Consider the following 18,741-nt stretch of genomic DNA (forward strand, 5'->3'; position numbering starts at 1 on the left):
GCTCGTTGGTGTGCAGCTCCTGCTTCCCCTTCCTGCTGCCGCTATGCTGTGAGCTGGACCTACAGGAGAGTGTCTGGCTGATTTGTCTGCAAGGAATCTTTGGAGTGCGAAAGCAATGACTTTTCTGTTTGTTTGTTTGAACTAAAGCTCAGATTCTACCAAAAAAAGTTTGAATGAAGATGCTGATGCAGCTGACGCCAGCTGACCCACCAGCAACAACTTCAGCAGATTCCAGGTTTCAGACAGATGAGTGGCTCCTGCAACAGCATGACAGCATCTTGGAGTCTGTACCGGGTTCTTGTTAGGTTAAGTGGTTTACTAAAACAAAACAGAACCCTGAAACTAACAACACTGTGGAGTGAAATAATACATTGAACTTCCAAGTATGAAAAAACCTGACCTCAGTGCCAAAACATGAGAGCAGCAAAGAGAGAACTGCGGGGCTGGGGCCTGAAACTTCACAGTCACAGCAGGAATTCATTCCAAGGTTTGGCAAAAGATAACTACCTTGTCCTTAGCAACTCCAACTGTAAAGCTGGGGCGACAATAGTGACAAAAGCATTCAGTGAAGTGCTTGAAGATTCAGAGAGAAAGAGCGATATGTGTGATACCCAGAAAAAAAAAAATAAATCCAAGTAAAGCTTGGAAGTAAATTTTGTAAAGATAACTTTCCTTTAGATATACACAACACAAACCCTTCATCGGAGCTAACCATTCTTGGTTCCCTCCACAGGCCTGGATACAGGTGGTCACATGCAATTCACTCTAAATTGCCTGTTTATATTGCAGGTGATGGAAGTGACAAATAGCACACAGCTTCTCAAGAACACCCACAGTCCCTAGGGGTAGAGATCCCAGCTTTACTTTCCTCATGCTGCATGCTGGCTCTGCAAAAGTATGGGGAAAGGAAGACAGATGTATATCTGCTGCTGGTGCCATTGATGCTGTGGGAAGGAAAAAAACAAATGCTTCACCTCACAAAAGTCATTGTATGTTGATTCTGAGCTGGAAGACTTTTGCATTTTTACTGAAAACCTTTTCGTTCAAACAATATAAGGTAAATGCAGATAAAAATGCTATGTTGGCAAAAATTGCTAGACTGAACTTGATTATTAATTGCCTTTTAATGTAAATTAGAAATAATCTAAACAGTGATTGCAGAAATCCCTTTGTGCTTGCTACTCTGCCCATCTTTAAACCTTATAAACAGAGAAGTTCCAGATCCCTGCAATCAAACCTCTCTCCAGACACACACAGACTAAAACAAAAAGAAAAAAATTAGATTCCTGCCCTTACTTCCGAGTTTTCCACTCACATGGGCAAATACTTCTTGAAGCATGAATTGCCCCAAGAGAAAACCAGAAAAGGGCTAAAGACACTTCTAAAGGAACCTCAAAAGTCTGTGTCTGATAGCTGATCCAGGCCTCCGGTGCAGCAGAAAAAGTCCTGTACTGGCCTAGGATCTTGGCTTTCTCTTTAGACATCCCATGACATGTCTTGCAAATCCCACAATGGATAATTTATTCCCTGTCTGCTCCTTGTAGAATATGGGAAAGATTTCAACTGGTCACAGACTTCAGAAGGAGGACTGTAAGATAACACAAGAAGATAAAACGAGTTTATTTTTCTCAAGGATATGGAGACCTTTACAAGCCATTAAAACACATTCCAAGAGCCGGGCTCTTTTCCTGTATTGCCTTCTGAAACATCAAAAGAAAAATAAAAAGAGCCCTGCAACTCCTCTCTTCTGGACAGTCAAAAGCTCCAGACTGGCAGTAATGGGCTCAAAAAGTTTGTATTTGAAAAAATATATTGATATAGACAATCTAACTTTATTTCTTTTGGCTCAAACATGAGCTCTTTCTAGGCAGTACTTGGAAGAGGTGTAATATATGAAATACACCTCTAGAAACATATTAGAAGCAACATATCTAAAAGTAACATCACTCCTGGTGGTAATGATGAAGCATAGCATAACTCACAGGTATTTTTTTTCATATCCTGTGAAGGATATAATTCAAGAAGTGCCATCTTAGGATGCAAGGCTGCTCAGGAGCTGATCACGTACGTGACAGGGCATGGAGTGGGGCTGGACACCATTATGTCCATCTTGGGGTATGGTTTTCCTCACGTCAACTTGCACACTCACTGCGTGCTTCATTCACAGTGCATTTCCTGCAGTCTTTGGGATGGCAAATATCCAAGACACACTAAGCAATTTTAACTACGGAATTCAAGACAATTTACTTAAAAGAAATATGACTCAACTTTTTTTGCTCAGAAGGAGTTTTGCCAAGAAGTCCCTCCTCTTGGTCGGTTAGGAGGCATCAGAATGGAGCACTTGAGTTTCGCACATGCTGTTTCATTCTTGCAAAGCCTGAGATATGATACACCTTTGGTTGCACTTTTGAAAGTTCTTTCAAAGAACAGCAATGTGACCAATAAGAGTCCATGGGCATAAATAATGAAACACCAAGCCTGAAACGCTGCGTATGGACTATTCACTTAAATGACAGAAAGCAATAATAGGTTTTAGACAGTATCACATTGAAAAGCCAGGAAGCAAACCTCTCCTTTCTGCTAGAGACACCTGACATCTGGAACATCAAGTTCCCATTCTACTCCTAACCTACAGGAAGGACAAAATTGAGAGATGAGAGGAGCAGTACCGAGATAACAAAGAGCCTGGAAATAAATTAAAGACTGACTCACATCCAGTGAACAAACATCTGTGGAGCTGAAAATGTCACTGCCTCCAGCTATCCGGCACTGCTCCTCTGCAGCCGAGGGAGCTGGAGGAAGGAAGCAGGCTCATCCCATTTGATCCCTGCTTGTGGGGGTCAAAGAAAGCCACTGAGGTGCTAGTATGCCCGTGGTAGCACTGCCAGGAGTTGTCAATGCGGTGACCATCAGCCCTTCCAGCAGCTGCAGCTGTTGGCTCAGTGGCTACAAGCCACCACCTTTCACATCCAGGCTCTTCTATCACACAGACCCCATGCAAGGAACAGTTACAACACAAGATGGGGGGAGCAACCAACAAGTGAGAGAGAGGACTCAATGAGGAGGATCGGAAAAGGATGTGAAGGAAAAGGAGCAATATGCACACGTGTTCAGCCATCCTCAGCACTGTGGCCTTGTGTTGCAACAGAAAAGTGTTCCCCATCGCATCCCATGCTGCCCTTCCACTCTGCATGAAGGAGGGGGGGACAGTCCCAAATTAAGTCCTGACAGGCTGCTCACTTGATTAAAGGCAGGCAAATCAGAAATCATAAAACACTCGCCTGATTCACCCAGTGATTCATTACTTTAGGCAAAACACTTAAAGATGAGCCATAAAGGAAAATGGTTTTAAGTACATTTCTGTTCTGAGCCCTTCCCAGTCAATTTAGGGAAGGCATTTGGCAGAGGAATATAGTCACATTTTTTCCTAATTATATTTCTCTGTGAAATCCTCTTAACAGGCCGGGTTTTGCTGAAGGTCCCAGGACACACCACCACAAATGAACGAACTCTTGTGCTGCACAGGGGCTGTGCTGTGAGTGCTGCAGCATGAGCCACAGCAAGCAATGAGAAGGAGTCCACAGGGCTAAAAAGCAGCTTTCATATTCCAATTTGAAATACACTGTGTATTACAGAAAGACAATTTTGCGTAGGTTCATATGTAACTTACTTCTTCTTTTTCCCCCCAGTTTACATGTAATTTCTTTGCTTTGGTTTCCTTTACTGTAGAAGACTCAGAGTGATATTTAGCTGATAACCTTACACAAATATTATGAGTGAACTGGAAAAGGGCTGTAAAGCACTTCCAACATGAACAGGCTGCTGTTTTTCCCATGAGTAGCTGCTCAGACTTCTTGGGTTGGATTAAGGTTACAGTAATAATTACATGCCAGAAAGGAAACTTCATTCAGGCTTGAAACATTTAAATACCCCCACAACATCATATGAACTTTTAGAGCAGCAGTAATTGTTCTGCTGGGTGTTAAGCCTGCTTCTATAGAAACGAGCAAACTGAGGAAAAAGCAGCAGGAATGGACAGGGCGCAGGAGGGAGAAGTGTGCCATTTCTGCTTGGTCACCCCTCTGCCTCCTGTAAAGAATGATGAAAATCCACATGAGAAAATCCAGATGAAAGGCAGCACAGAGACCTGAGGAAGGGAGCCCACCAGAATAGAGCTCCCATCCTACCCTTCAGGCATTAAACCCTGGATTTGGCTGCAAGGACATGGGCCTGCCATGGTCTCCAGCAGGCTGTGTGATGCCCCACAGCCAGGGACAAGCAAAGGCCAGGCAGCCTCAGCGACAGGCAGGGGATGCTGCCGCTGCAGTGTGCCTGGGGCAGCGTGGCTCTGCTCTGCCTTCTCAGCCACGAGAGCCTCCTCAAGGCAAAGTCACACAGGAGTCACACAGTGCGGCAGCTGATCCCATTGGAGTCAGTGAATTTCCACCACGCCACAGCAGCAGGCCTTGCTCGCTGGGAGCGCACGATGCCTGGATTTTGGACAGGTTGCTACCAGCTGATTTCAGTGCCATGTGGGAACAGCAGCTACTGACACTATGTATATCCTTTAGCAACAGATGGAACTTCCTTTTGGAGGCTTTTTAAATGGAGTTCATGCTTCAGTGGGGAATGAAGTTGCATGGAGCAAGGCTTTCTCTTTCTTTCCTTTACTTCTAGACTCAGAGTATATACATGTATTTCCTCCAGAATGTATTCAATCAACCCAAATGAGCTTTTTCTCGTGGTTGTGCAGCAATGGCTGCCCTCGTTGTGCAGCATTAAACCCAAGGGCAGCACCAAATGCGGCTGGCAGCAAGGGCCCCGCGCACACGGGGACCTGTGGGCACAAAGCCCGCTGCCGTGCAGGGCTTTTATTTCGCCTCTTCCACCGCCACATAAACAAAGCACAGCTTTACACGCTGCCCAGCTCCTCTTTCAGGAGGGTGAATAAACGACAGCTACAGGTTGCAGGGCAAACTCGGGGAAACAATGGGGCGCACCCCCATAACAGCGGGCTGTATCCACGCACACATGAGCAGATGTACACACATGCACTCAGACATGCCCCACTTTTATCCTCTCCTTTGGCTCGTTAAAAACGAGCAGATCGCCTGTTACACACTCACATATATAATACACACACACGTACGCACAAATGTGTACACACACACACACACACACACACACACAAACGCGCGCGCGCGCGCGCTGCCCGGGCCCACCCCGCATTTTCCAAATGCCGCACAAGTTCCCCACGGCCGCGGCTGTGGTGGGGCAGGGCAGGGCCGGGCCGCTCCGGAGCCCGGCACGGGGGGCTGCGGCACACTGGGCCCCGGCCGCGTTCGCAGCGATCACGTTCTGGAGTCCTACCTCAGAATTTTTTTTTTTTTTTTTTTTTTTTTTTTTTCATCACCAGCGAAAGAGCGCAGCTTCTCCCTGCCGTCGCTTAATTGCCCCTACCCCCCTTTAATATTTTGCTTTTCATTTCGCCGCCGCTCAGCATCCCGGCGCCCCCCCCACGGAGGCGGATGCCGCATGGCCGCCCCCCCCCCCGCTCCCCCAGGCCGCCCCAGCACCACGCCGCCGGGCTCCCCGCCGCCGACCCCCCGCGTTCGCAGAGCTGGAAGCCGGGCACGTTCGGGGACAAAGCGCGGAGGGCCCCGGCCAGGCTCTCCCCGGCCATGCGTGGAGACAAAGGCAGCGCGGGGCGCCGCGTCCCCGTCCCCGGGATTGCATCAGATGCCGCCTACCTTGCGAGGAGCCACGGAGAGCCCCCGGCGCGCAGCGCAGCCTCTCCCGGCGGCGACCGGAGCAGCCCGACGGAGAATCGTACTGAAAAGAATACGATTAAAAACAAAATAAAAATAGTCAGGAAGAAGCGAGAGGCCGGGGGAAATTAAATTGGAGAAAGGAGGACGGCGAGAGAGATGCCGCTCCTCCCGCCGCGGGTGTGTGCATGTGGAGGTGGACGGACGGCGAGAGCGCGCGGGGCGCGCCGCCGCGCTAGAGCGGGACCGCGCCGCCAGGTGCCGGGGCCGCGGAGCCCCCCGGGCCGCCCCTCGAAGCGGGGCTGCGCCCTTACCCCCAGCCCCTTACCCCCTCCCCGCCGGGCACGCACACACCGTGCCGTGCTGTTCCAGCACCGTCGCCGCCACCACGTTCCTGACTCTTTTTTTTTTACGACAAAAATCGTTTTTCTTTATGTTTGCTTTCTTTTAACTCTGGGGCTCGCCCAAAGGAGAGCCTCTTCTGGCAAGGAGGGCAGATTTTGGTGGATCTGTTCCCCGAAATGGCCACGGAAGATCTGGCATCATCATTGCCGATTTCCTGTTTCGTTATGCAAAACGTATAGAGTGGAAATGCAGCAGTTGGTGCCAGAGGTCAAAGCATTCTCAATGGGGGAAAGCCATGGTTTTCAGACATAAAAGGGGGATTTGCTACTCAAATGATTTACTGTAACTTCTTGTTTCCAGAGTTATCTCTATAAAGTACTGTAGAAGCTTTCCAGCACGGAAAAAAATCCATCAACTTTTAAGAACAAGCCTGAAGCAAGATGGCTTTGAGGCTGACAAGAGAGACCGCAGGCCCTGGTTCCACTCTGCAGCAATGGCCTGCACAGGATATACCAGAGCAAAGGGGAGAAGGATGCCAAGTGTGTCTTGATAAGCTAGGAGACCTTCCAGAGTCTCCTAATTGTCAGGCCCAAAGGCAGATGTTGCACATGAAAAATTGTGTTTTTCAAATCTTTACCTGCACAAGTTTGATTTCCTTTCTGATGATTACAGTGCCTTTTTGTTTTCACTATGGAAACTCTTTGGATGTGAAGCGCACTGTGAGTTAATTCACCCCACAGCACCCAACAAGGACAGGAGGTGAACACCCTCCTGGTAAAGGGAAGTGAGCAGAAGGAGCTGCCCAAGTTCACCGAGCCAAGGGCTCCACCAACCCTTGCTCATGTGCAGGAACTTCTCCAGTGCTCATGTATGGGGCCCCATCAAAACTTTAACCAAGGACATGGGGTCACCTCCAAGTCAGGGGATCGGCTCTGGGTCCAGCCCTGTATGCAAGGCACCAGATCCTGCCAAAATGTAAACCAGAAAGTACATGCCACCCTCACTCATTAAGATGTATTTCTATCTAAAGTCCTCCAATTACTAAATCAGACTGTACATTTTATAGTGCATGGGGACAGGCAGTACTGGAGTAGGGAGGTGATTGTCCCTCTCTACTCTGCACTGGTGAGGCTGCACCTCGAGTGCTGTGTTCAGTTTTGGGCCCCTCACTACAAGAAAGAAATTGAAGCCCTGGAGCACGTTCAGAGAAGGGCAGTGATGCTGTGAAGGCTCTGGAGCACAAGTCTTATGGAAACTGGCCATGGGACTGGGATTGTTCAGTCTGGAGAAGAGGAGGCCTAGGGCAGATCTCATCACTTTCTGCACTTACCTGAAAGGAGGCTGTGGCAAGGTGCGGATCGGCCTCTTCTCCCAGGTAGCAGCAATAGGATAAGAGATAACAGCCTCAAGTTTCTCTAGGAGAGGTTTAGGTTGGATATTAGAAAAAAAGTATTCTCCAAAAGAGTGGTGAAGGTACGGGAACAGGCTGCCCAGGGACATGGTGGAATCACCATCCCTAGAGGTGTTCAGGAAACATATAGCTGTCACATTTAGGGCCATGGTTATTGGGCATGGTAGTGATAGGTTGGGGCTGGACTAGATGATCTTAGTGGTCTTTTCAAACCTTAACGATTCTCTGATTTTAAAAGAAGAAACTTATATATGTTTCTCTAAAACAAAACCTGTGTCAGATGAGCAGGTGTTGATTCCCTGTGTTTTGCGCTTGTGAAGACACACATTTTCTAGTTTACAGCTGAAACTGGTTCTTACCCGATCGTGCATATTTTTAGAACTGCAGTAATTAGTTTTTGTGTAATTCAGAAAAAATCTTTTTAGCCCATCTGAATGCACCTCCACAAAAGTGCTCGAACTCAGAAATTAAAAATATTTTATGGTGTGCTTTACAGCATTTTACTTGCACTATTAATATTTCAAATAAATGTTTCATATTTCTCTACTCTTCCTCACAACATCTTTATGATATTTTACACTTTGGGCTCTATTTGCCCTCATATTGTGTGAAACTTTGATGTTTTTGTGGCCAGCACCTTCTAGTTCTAGCTTTTGCAATTCTTGTAAGATCTTTTCAGTAGGTTTTCATGTTATTCACTCCTTACTGACCTTACTTACTCCTCGTGGGCCTTTATCTTTTTGTGTATAATCTCCCTTCTGTACCTGGTTTAAGAGGTACGAAAGGTTCAGGAGTTTGCTTTTATATTTGAGGCCCATCGTTTTTCTTCCTGTTGTCAGCCTAGAACTGGCAGTTCTCTCCTTGAATGACTTTCAGTGAATCTTTATCTCGTAAAAAATGGATCCTCTTCCCTTTCCTCTGAAGTAGTCCTGAGCCTTTCTCTGTCTGTGGTAACGCCATTTCCATCTTTCCTTTTTTCAGACCTGCATCTCCGAATGTTCTTCAGATTATATTTTCTATATAATGCCTAAAATGCATCAGCAGCCATACTCATTTCCAGAACGACTCTCTGAAGTACAATGTCCTTTCCAGAGCCTGGATAATTCCCCTCTGAGCTGTCCTCCAGCACTGTAGGCTTACTCACTAACTTAAACTTAATAGAAACCGCAAGTATGCAATGAACAGCACTGCGTATGTAATGAAGGTGAATTTAAATCAAAATACATGAAGCATTTCCTTGCTTGATTGTGTTATAACACATGGCTTGCTTCTCCATGCACAGCTTATGAATGCTGTGTGATTTGAGTTGCATTTTAAAGTGAGATTTTGTTTGCTTCTCTGCTCCTGCACTGCAACGATGCCTGCAAGAACAGGGGGGATAGGAGGAGTCATGAGAGTGCCTACAGAATTCTTTTTATTTTAGTGCATCCATCAAACTGGCATGCTTTAACTTACGTATTAGTGCATGTGTGAAAGAGGGGAATAAAAAAGACAGGATCAGAAGCAGGAGAGAAGCTGAAGCAGAGAAATCCTCTGTGTCATGGAAAAGCTGCTTCCTGCCAGCAAGTAACCTTGGACATCTCTGAGGTCCTGACAAGCCTTCAAGGTTGACCAGAGGTGATGAAGAAGCACAGAGTATAGGCGATGGACATTTTTATACCTCTATGCTACATCTACGTCTTGTGCTGGTTGAAATAAAAAGCACGTCGACTCCTTGGAGCTTTTTTTCTTAATAATAAAGACCCTGCGTGCATTTACTGTGCTGTGCAGGGCTGAAACTATTGGGCTGCTCACAGGAGGGGGCAGTACTGACCCTCTTTTGTGGAGTGATTAAACTTGATGGGAAGGCTTCCCAGGCTTCCACCCAAGGCTTCACACAGACTGTGTGCTCTAAAAGTGTTGCAGATGTGCTGCAAGGAAGAACAAAGTGCTGATACCTGCTTGAGCTGAGGGTGGTTTGAGCGCTTACTCACCACGGGTGTGCTTGGAGTTGGTGACTGAACCCTTTCAGGGTTATTGCACTGGCCCACGAGACTTTCTGCTTGGAAATAAAAATTTCAGCAAATACCTTTGGTGTCTGGGATACCAGGATTGTCTATCAGACAAAAAGAAAGATTTCTTGGATGTCTACCACCATGTTAAAAGACTGCTGTTGAAAGTTGCAGTGTTGATCCTCTGGCATTTCTTGACAACGGCATTTGGTCTAAAATCTGATTAAGGTAGACCAGCACTGAATAATGGTGAGATGTGTACATGACTGGTCTTGCATGACACTTGGTAAAGAACTGCCTGCACTTGCCATGGAATTCATGAGCACTGATAGCATCAGCTGTGCTGAAACTTGTTCATCCTCCTCCAACTCTGCATGTTGAGACAATTGATTTTCTGAGGGCTGCAAAACGTTGCATTCATTTCTGCAACTTCATGATCACGAGACAGTACCATCTGTGGATTTTCTTGCCAAAGACTGGTTTATAACTGCCATGACTAACCTGGCCTAGTAGGAAGAGTTCTCTTCTGTCCTTCCTCTTCAGATGCAGGAATTCATGCAACAAACCAGAGAGTGTTGCTTTTTCTCATTGCCTTCTGATCATCTGCTCTAACATTTCTCTGGTCTGAATAAACATCTTGCTAGACTGTGAAAGCTTCAGACTTCCTGCATGGGCCCAAGGAAATATCGCTGACCAAAGCAAAGAGATTTACAAGTACACTAGATGCCTCTGGTGATAATGAAAACTTCATTAAAACACACTTTATAGCTATGTATAATGAAATGCTCTTTTGTTTATGTTCTTTTAAGGCGTTGCTTCTTACTGTGAATTTATAGTGCTATGGACCACTTTATGTGGTCTGGCTAGGCTATAAAACTTTGATCTCTCTGAGATGAATAAATTCAGCCTGTAACCATGACACAATGCTGAGCCACAACACAAAGAGGAGATTCTCTCTCTTTTCCCCCAGAAAAGGATAATTTTTTGTTGTTCTGTTTGTACAGAAAAATGTTAAAGGCTTGCTCAACATGTGGAAGGGTATTATCTGATATGCTGAAGACTCAGAAGTGGTCCTGACACCTTGCAGCTCCCAGTCACAGCATATGGAAGATGGGATTTCAATAGAATCATGAAATCACGGGTAACAGTTGTGAATTAAATCATACTGAGGATAATTTCTTTAATCAGTGCCTGACCTGTTAGTGCACAGCCCAGTAATTGAATTCCTCGCTGTTAAAAAAGATTTATAGAAAGATACTTATATAAAAGAATGTGAGAGTTTAGTTCAGAATTCGGGTGCCAAATATTATATATCTAAATTAGAAGCATTCAAGGTTATTGAGCATCTGTTAATGCTTCTTAAGTCTATGGGATTTGATGGAACTCAATGTCCCTAAAAATCAAAATGCTTACTTATCTGACTATATGCAAAGTTAGATGCTAGCCTGCAAGTGTCCAGGTTGCACACATTGACCTTATTATAATCCTACAATAATGTATCCTGGATTGTGAAAAATCACAATGTTGAAAAAAATGTGGGGAATTTTTATTTTTGGCCATTCCTACCTAATAAGATGTGCATCGTTTCAGGATGGTGGTAAAAGGAGGAACTTATTTTTAGATCTCCACGTTAACCAGCTGACCAATACAGGCTGGCTTTAGGCTCAATAATCTTATACTCATGTTTAACTACTAGTTGATTAAAATGCAGTCCTTTAAAGAACATCTCAATTGCTAATATTTTTAAAAGTATAAAACAAAGAAAGCTATTGACATGCCTTAGGGCATGTCAGAAAACATGGCTACAATGCAGCAGAAGCACGGATTCTGTGTAAAAGCTGAGGCTGTTAGCACACCTCTAGAGCTGGGCAGGTGTCTCACATGGTACTTGGTACTTATCTCATTGCTCATATGATGTCTATATTTTCTTTTTCAACCTTTCAACATGCAAAGACATTTTTTTTTTCTTTTTTACTTCACTAAACCTAAATGAAAGCAGTGAAAGCAGAATTTAATCTATAATTTATGAGGCTCTGAATATCACGTATACCAGGAGAGTCCTTCCCTAGAGATGGTGAAGGTGCTTGAGGCCAAAGTGTTGCAAATGCACTCAGTGATTATCAAATATGTGCGCATTTAATAATGTACTCATGGAGGAGTCAAGTTCTGTGGAAAGCGTATTAAACAGAAAAATGAAGTTAAGTGGAACTTCTTGTTATAAATATACCAAGACTTCCTGATCTGCTTTAGCCAGGGAAGTAGGCAGCATCCCCTTCCCCTCCTCTGCTGCATGTTGCCACTCACCCTCAGCTGCCCCCTGACATGGTGCTGAGCTGCAGTAACGGAAAACATCGCACAAAATGTTGAACCATACAGTTCTCTACCAGGAGTCACTGCTAAAAACACTCAGAGGTACCTGTGGGTGGGTTACTTCTCTCTTTGTTTTTAGGCTCCCAGTGGCAGCTGTCATCACAGCAACGAAGTGATTAGATCTGCTCTGTTGCCTAATCACAAGACGAGAAGTGGCATGCATTCCTGCAATCTACTTAAGTACTCCCTATCCGGATCCTCTGATTTCAAGCATAGTCTTTGGGAAATTATCTTTAGAGTAAATCTTTTTTTTTTTTTTTTTTTTTAAAGTGCACTTGATTTAAGTGAGGCATCTGTCATATTGCAGAATTATTGATTGTGATAAGCACTTTGAACTTACCCAGTGTTTTTCATCTCAGAATCTCCTAATATTTTGTTGCAAGTGGGAAGGATTATTAGTTGCACTGCAGATTGAAAACTTGGAGGGAAACTGAGACTCTATATGATTCATTGAGGATACTCTATTGCATGGTGGAGCAAGACCAGTGAGCTCACGGCTTTACTGTCCTTGAGGGCGTCTACAAGTGAGAGGCCTTTTGTTGCATTTGTTTAGGATGGAAACCAGAAGTCTTCCATGCAGATTTTGTGTTCAATGCAGTTTCAAGTGTGGTCCAGCACCTGTAAGTTTTCTGTTTGAGAACCATTGCCTTCTGTACAGGAACTGGGAAAGGAATAGAGTATTACAAGGGGGAAGAGATTTTAAAAGACTCTATGAATCTTACTCATTACTCATCACGCATACTGATGATCTTATTCATCAGTATTCTTATTCACATCAGCGTGTGCTTCTGTTGAGGTGTCTACTTTCATGTCTACCTTTTGGGGATGGAAAGCTAAATCTTCTCCCTACCAGTGCCTGTCTTTATGCCTTTCAGCAACTGTGTATTTACCTACTTAAAGATGTGTTGCAGAGCTGTGGGCTTGTATCCCTCTTCTGCACCTGGTCTGATCTGGGACGTGTGGTGTGACCAGAACTGGACATCCAGTTGACCATTCCCTGCCTTGTCCTAGCACCTCTTCTGTTAAGTGAGGTTTGGCTGGAGGTGCTGCTCATGTAGTCACATTCTGCATACATTCTCACAGCAGACAAGATAATAGTTATCAGCGGAGCATACACAGCTCCACACATCAGTAGAGGCCCTTCACACCAGAAAAGGGATTCAGTGGTTCTTACTGCTTTATCTCATCTGCACATCCCTCTTACTTTTCCATCTGTTTCACATTCCTAGTTGGGAGCTAAGAAAGTAAGTAGCATTTTAACAAAGTTGGATCAGAAGAAAAGTGTGGTAAAATTTATAAGATCTGTGTAGACGGTTACAAGTTGGTTCAAAAGAAATTATTTGAAATTATTCCCACACTTGGGGAATCTGGAAGGGATCACGTGTTTTCCCCTGTTCCGTGAAATGTTTGGTCAAGTACCAGGAAGCCACAAAACTGAGCAAAAAATCCAGCGGTCAAGAGCAAAGGGCAGTGACTGCAACTGCACTGTCCCCTCCTCCTCTGGACCAGTGGACTCTCCTGATGGTTTGACAGAAATCAGCCACGGTACTCCCCGCTCTTCTCTGGATCAAGGGATCTTTCTGTGCTGAAACCTAAACCAGGACTTTAAATAAAAGAAAAATCAGGCTTTGGACATGCCTACTACCTATAGTAAGAAAAACCCAAACAAACACAGCAGCATGTGCTACAGAGAAACAAGGAACTAAAAGCATGACATACCAGAACTTGTTTCACTTATGCAATTTCATTTGAAAATGTTCTGGGTTGAGCCAAGGGGTGAGTGATAGCAAATTGATGGGAACCTCACCCTTCTCTTGGTAAACATTCAGCAAGAGGAGAGGTGGAGTCCATAAACAATCAAAAAAGCTCTCGAAGATTGCAGCACTATGCAATTATTATAGTCTGAGCATTTTTTAAGCAGTGCAAACATTTGCCTTCCATTTCATGGCTGGCTGTTGCCAACGACGTACGTGGTCGCTGGGGACACAAGAGCCCCCCCACTCTGTGTTTGCTTTTTGGTTTTCACGCAAGAGGAGGCTCAGCGCCCGCGTGTAGAGTTACATGCACAAAGCTATTTGCTTTTCTCTGACGTTCAGGTAGTTTTAAATGGTAACTGATGCTTTACATTTAATTTCTCAGGTAAGTTAAACAAACACGTGCCACTGACAACAAACACCGTGCTCATGGCTCATTAAGTCATGTTTCTGAAGCAGGTAATCCTCTGTCTGAACACACAGCCGCCGTCGGGTTTATGAACTGTGCAATGCGAAGAGGACGGGAGTACAACCAAAGGCCTCGGTCTTCAGGACTTTTGCATGCAACAATACTTTATCAATTTAATCTCTGGTTCAAAAAATGTCTGTATTAAAATTCATGGATTTTCTCCCATAATTTTTTCCTTCTCTTTCCCCCTTTCTCCTTTATTAAGGGCCAGGATCTGTCACGGTAAGGGTGAAATGACATCATTCTTGTGGTAAAAGTGTTTGTTTTCTCCAATGCTAGTGATATGAAGGTATTTAATACCTTGCACATCACAAATGTTGATACACTAACACTTGAATTATTTATATCCTCGTCATGCTGCTGCAGTAAAACTTGTCCTTTAGTTCGTAGTCCTATGGCTTATTTTGTGTTAGCACAGTGTGCTAAATGGCAATAACATAGGAGGTGCATGCTGACAGTGTGCAAGCCAAGGTGTGCAGGTTGACTTAGAATCATGGAATCATAGAAAAATTGGAGTTGGAAAGGACTCATCTAGTCCAAGAGCCCTGCAATGAGCAGGGACACCTAACAGGTCAGGTTGCTCAGAGCCACGTCCAGCTTGACCTTGAATGACTCCAGGGACGGGGCATCTACCACATCTCTGGACAACCTGTTGCAGTGCTTTACTACCCTTATCATACAAAAAATATATTTCTTATTTCCAATCTAAATCTTCCCTCTACAAGTGTTGCTTCCAAGTTTAAGGAATATCTCTGAATAAGACAAAGTTTTGAGCTCCCAATACCATCTTCAAGTACGATGTAGAAGCAAAATTCCAAGCTCAGCAGACATGAGAGCAGCTGCTCGCAGCTGAACAAGGCATGGGTGAGTGAGTCCTCACAAGAGAAAAGGTGGCAGTGGGGCTGGGAAGTTCTGGGAGGTCTCCTGAATCATCAGCTGCACGATGGGAAGGTGGAGGGAGCAGACGTTGTATTGTAATGTGCAATGAAACTCAGGTTCATAGCAAACTTCTTTTGTTGCTTCAATTCCAGACCAGCAGAAAGGCTTCTGCTCCTTCAAACTTTCTTCTATTATTTCCTCTTTTTTTTTAAAAAAAATTATTTTTGTATTATACAATTTAATTTAGAGAAAGATATAATCTCTACCTGCAATTCTTGCCTCATAATTTTACTTTTCTTTTTTCTCCCTTTTTTAATACACTTTAAATATACATTGAAAGCAACTTACTTTGATCTGCGATAACATAATCTATTCTTTCATTCTACAGCGTGTGAAGGAGACAGTATAATCTTGTGGCAAATACTTTGAGGAAAGGAACAGAACTACATGATGATTCTTGCAGGACACTCCAGTCTTGGGAACGGACTTTTCTGAGAACATACATCCCCCCGCTGCTCTGCAGTTTTTCCAGAGTCCTTTTGAAGATGCATGGAACAATTTCAGTGTTAGTTCTTTGACACAGACATTGAAAACTCTTTAGTTGAGCTCTGTTTTCCACATCAGTTAAGGTATATGTTCCATCTGGGATACATGATCTTGTCTCTTTCGCCTTTTGCTGTTCCAGGAGATAGGTGCATGTCTTGCAGACAAGCACAAATGCTTCACTTTTGTAAAAATGTGTTGACAGATAAACACACTGATCTAGAGCGGTGTTGTCCTCAAATGTGCTTTCCTTTCACAGCTATTTTCAGAATCCACAGCTAAAAAATGAGCAGCTGAAGTTCTGATAATCCCAAGCTAAATCTAAATCATGCTCATATATCTAAATATAAAAATGAAAGGCAAAATGTGATGAGCAGGGTTTATGTATGTCAGCTTCATATGCAAAATCAAACAGGAAATGGAAAACAAAATCTTCCTCAAGAAGATTCTAATCATTTTGAAATTTGGGTTTTTCTCTCTCTCTCCCTTTCTTTTTTTTTTAATTTGATCCTCTTAAAGGATTAATATAGTGCATCAGGATGGTGCCTCCTAAACAGGCAACTTAGCAGACTGAAAACAATGTTAAAAGGTCTTATATCACAGTGGAATGATAACACTGGAACAAGAGGGAGAATAAAAAAGATAGATTTAACAGTGGTTGCTTTTTCTGTAACTACAGTACTTGATAACATCAGACAAGAATTGTCCTGACTTTCTCCAAGGTCTGAGATTGACCTGTAATTACCAGTGGGAAGGAAACACAGATATGCCATCCCATGCTGGGTCATAAGATCTCTTTCCAGGAATGCTCCTGCCCCAATGCAGAGCTTGGAAAGTACACATGATGATCACATGATACAGTGGTGATGGCTGCATCTCCAGGCAGTGCTAATTCTGCAGATGTGTACTCAAGTACGGAAATAAGTTATCTTAGCCTCAAGTTCTGGCAGCTCAGAATAGGGCACTGCTTCCTGCTCTGTCCTCACCAGCACCATCATCATGCTTGATGTACAAATATTTATGTTCCCGTAAGAAGGCAACCCTTGGACTGCAATGGCTGCATTCAGTCCTGGAGATCATTTAATGAGCCCAAGCCTAACAAGGTTGATCTGAAGAGGAGCGTGTGCCTTCGCCATCTTCTGGAGGGAATTTGCAGCTCTGCTTCTTTATTGCCTCAACTAATCCTTGTTAGCTGTTCATTCTGCTTTAAAACATGTGAGCTGGGGTAGGTGTATGTCAGCTGGTAGCAACATGGCATGAGCACTAACTACTCTTAAGACCAAAATGTCTTCAGAGTAAAGATTTATCTCCTTTAGATAAGTAAACAACACAATAATAGCATAACAGCTCAAACAAATGATAAAAAATCTAAACAGGACTCCATTTCTGTATTGCTGTATTCTTAAAAACAATTCACACATGCCATCAAAATATTTCCTCTTGTCATTTTTTTTTTCAACAGACAAAAGTGATTCTTCCTCGAAAACAGAGCCACAACTCACACATATATATTTTTTTTCTCCTGAAAACAAAGACACTTCCGGAACGAGTCAGGGCAAATTCCTTCCTTCAGATGAGAACACCTCATCAATCTCTCAGACCGAAGAAAGTACTTCCCCCATTTTCCTTCCTGGAAAATTATATCAGACCTACCGTTTTCTGTTGATTCATTTTTAGGAAGTTACTAGCTCATGGCCAGAATGTTGTTTGTGACTTTGAATTCTTTACATGGCCTTGATGTTTCAGAGTATTTTAACTGACTGTGTGCAGTCTTGGCATGCTTTGGCGCTGAGTGGGTCCCTCGAGGCTGGGGGCCAAGCTGGGCATTTCCCTGCAGAATGAGTCACCTTCAACTCTTGAATTTGATGTATCAAAAGTCATCACTTGAAAACTTTCCAGAACAACAGAGAATTTTCTGGATGTGTGCACAGCTGTGAGAATTCCTTCGGAAGGAGGAGGAACCACATGCAGGTGGTGATCTGGACATCCATGCTGCTCATACAAGCTGATTTCACCAAGCACGTAAGTGCTGGCAATGGCTCAGGCAGCAGGAAAGGGCTCTGGCTTATACTGATTTATTTTATTGCTGATGTTAACATGCTGGTGGGATAGAGGACCATCCTGTGGGCATTAAGTAACCACAGTTAAGTAATGACTCAAGATTCCCTTGGAGGCTGTTAGCACATACAGTCTTCTCCCCTTTTTCACATGATTTCAAAATAATTAATTTTAAATGATTGGAAATACCCATTAAGGAAGCTGTTCTTTAGGCTGGACTGGCTGAGGTTCAGTTCTTCCCAATTCTGTCCTATGCATCTTGTATAGGATCACTTCCACAAAATCCTTCCTCTCTTCAAGAGAAAACACACTGTAATATTTATCATTACTTTTTTTTATCACTGAATCATTAAAATTCTCCCTTCCTCTCCCTTCCTTCCCCCCCCAAATCCTGTATAATTTAATAAAATCCCTTCATAAAACTGTCTTAGAATGTTTGCTAGGCTGGATGAAAAGGCATATCATTTCTCTTTGAAATGAGATCTTGTTTGCAGCCTCCACAATCTTTGTACATGAAACTTTACAAAGCAAATGAAAAATAAAATCATTTCTTTGTGGAAAAATTTCTAAGACGTCTGCAAAACTTTGCAAGTATGTGAAAAGTGAATTGTTTTGGATGTCTGTGGTGGAGAAGTGAAAGCTACAATGTATTAGTCTGACGAAGAGAAAAAGAAACGAAACCAGGAAAGACCTTGCAGAATAACGCCTGTAGTTTTATCTCTGTACTATTACACTATGTAATAACTGACTGTCCAAAGAGAGGGACAGCAGCCATGTCATCACTGCTGGTGGCACAGAAAGAAACAGCCTGAGACACGCCAACAACTCTGCTCAGTTGGAAAACAGCAGACCTGAGAGGAAAAAAAAAACATCCATGAAAGCACTTTAGATTCCATGTGTTTGATTTTTCATTGTATTTACAAAGTTAAGAAAGCAATCAAAATATTTAGAAATATTGTTTTGCCTTTTGCTAAACTGGACAGTTTTCAGAAGGATTTTGTACTATTTGGAAGTTTCTGGATGGCAGAGATGGGATGTGGTTCTTTCCCACACTTGGCTGTACACAAGTGAGAAGGAAAATACTTCAGAGGTTTCATTCTGGTCAATTTGCTGCTGGAAAATGTGAAAGAGAGGAAGAGTGATTCTGCTTGCC

General features: G+C 43.6%; 1 protein-coding gene across 5 annotated transcripts in view; it reads right to left on the reverse strand.

Annotated features, from left to right (window-relative positions):
• The window catches only part of SLC38A1 (solute carrier family 38 member 1), a 38,654-nt gene extending 32,388 nt beyond the window's left edge, over positions 1–6,266 (reverse strand). For 2 of the 5 annotated variants that reach the window (XR_014882232.1, XM_085220020.1), the window contains exon 1: positions 5,751–6,006. The gene's annotated coding sequence lies outside the window, so the exon portion shown is untranslated. Of the gene's footprint in view, positions 1–5,750; positions 6,009–6,096 lie in introns of those variants that run through there. The other 3 variants (XM_085220032.1, XM_085220027.1, XM_085220045.1) reach the window with 3 other exon arrangements.
• Between the last annotated feature and the right edge of the window lie 12,475 nt (positions 6,267–18,741).

Source organism: Meleagris gallopavo, chromosome 1 (assembly GCF_905368555.1).
Source record: "Meleagris gallopavo chromosome 1, MGAL_WU_HG_1.1, whole genome shotgun sequence".
In the NCBI taxonomy this organism is placed as follows: Eukaryota; Metazoa; Chordata; class Aves; order Galliformes; family Phasianidae; genus Meleagris; species Meleagris gallopavo.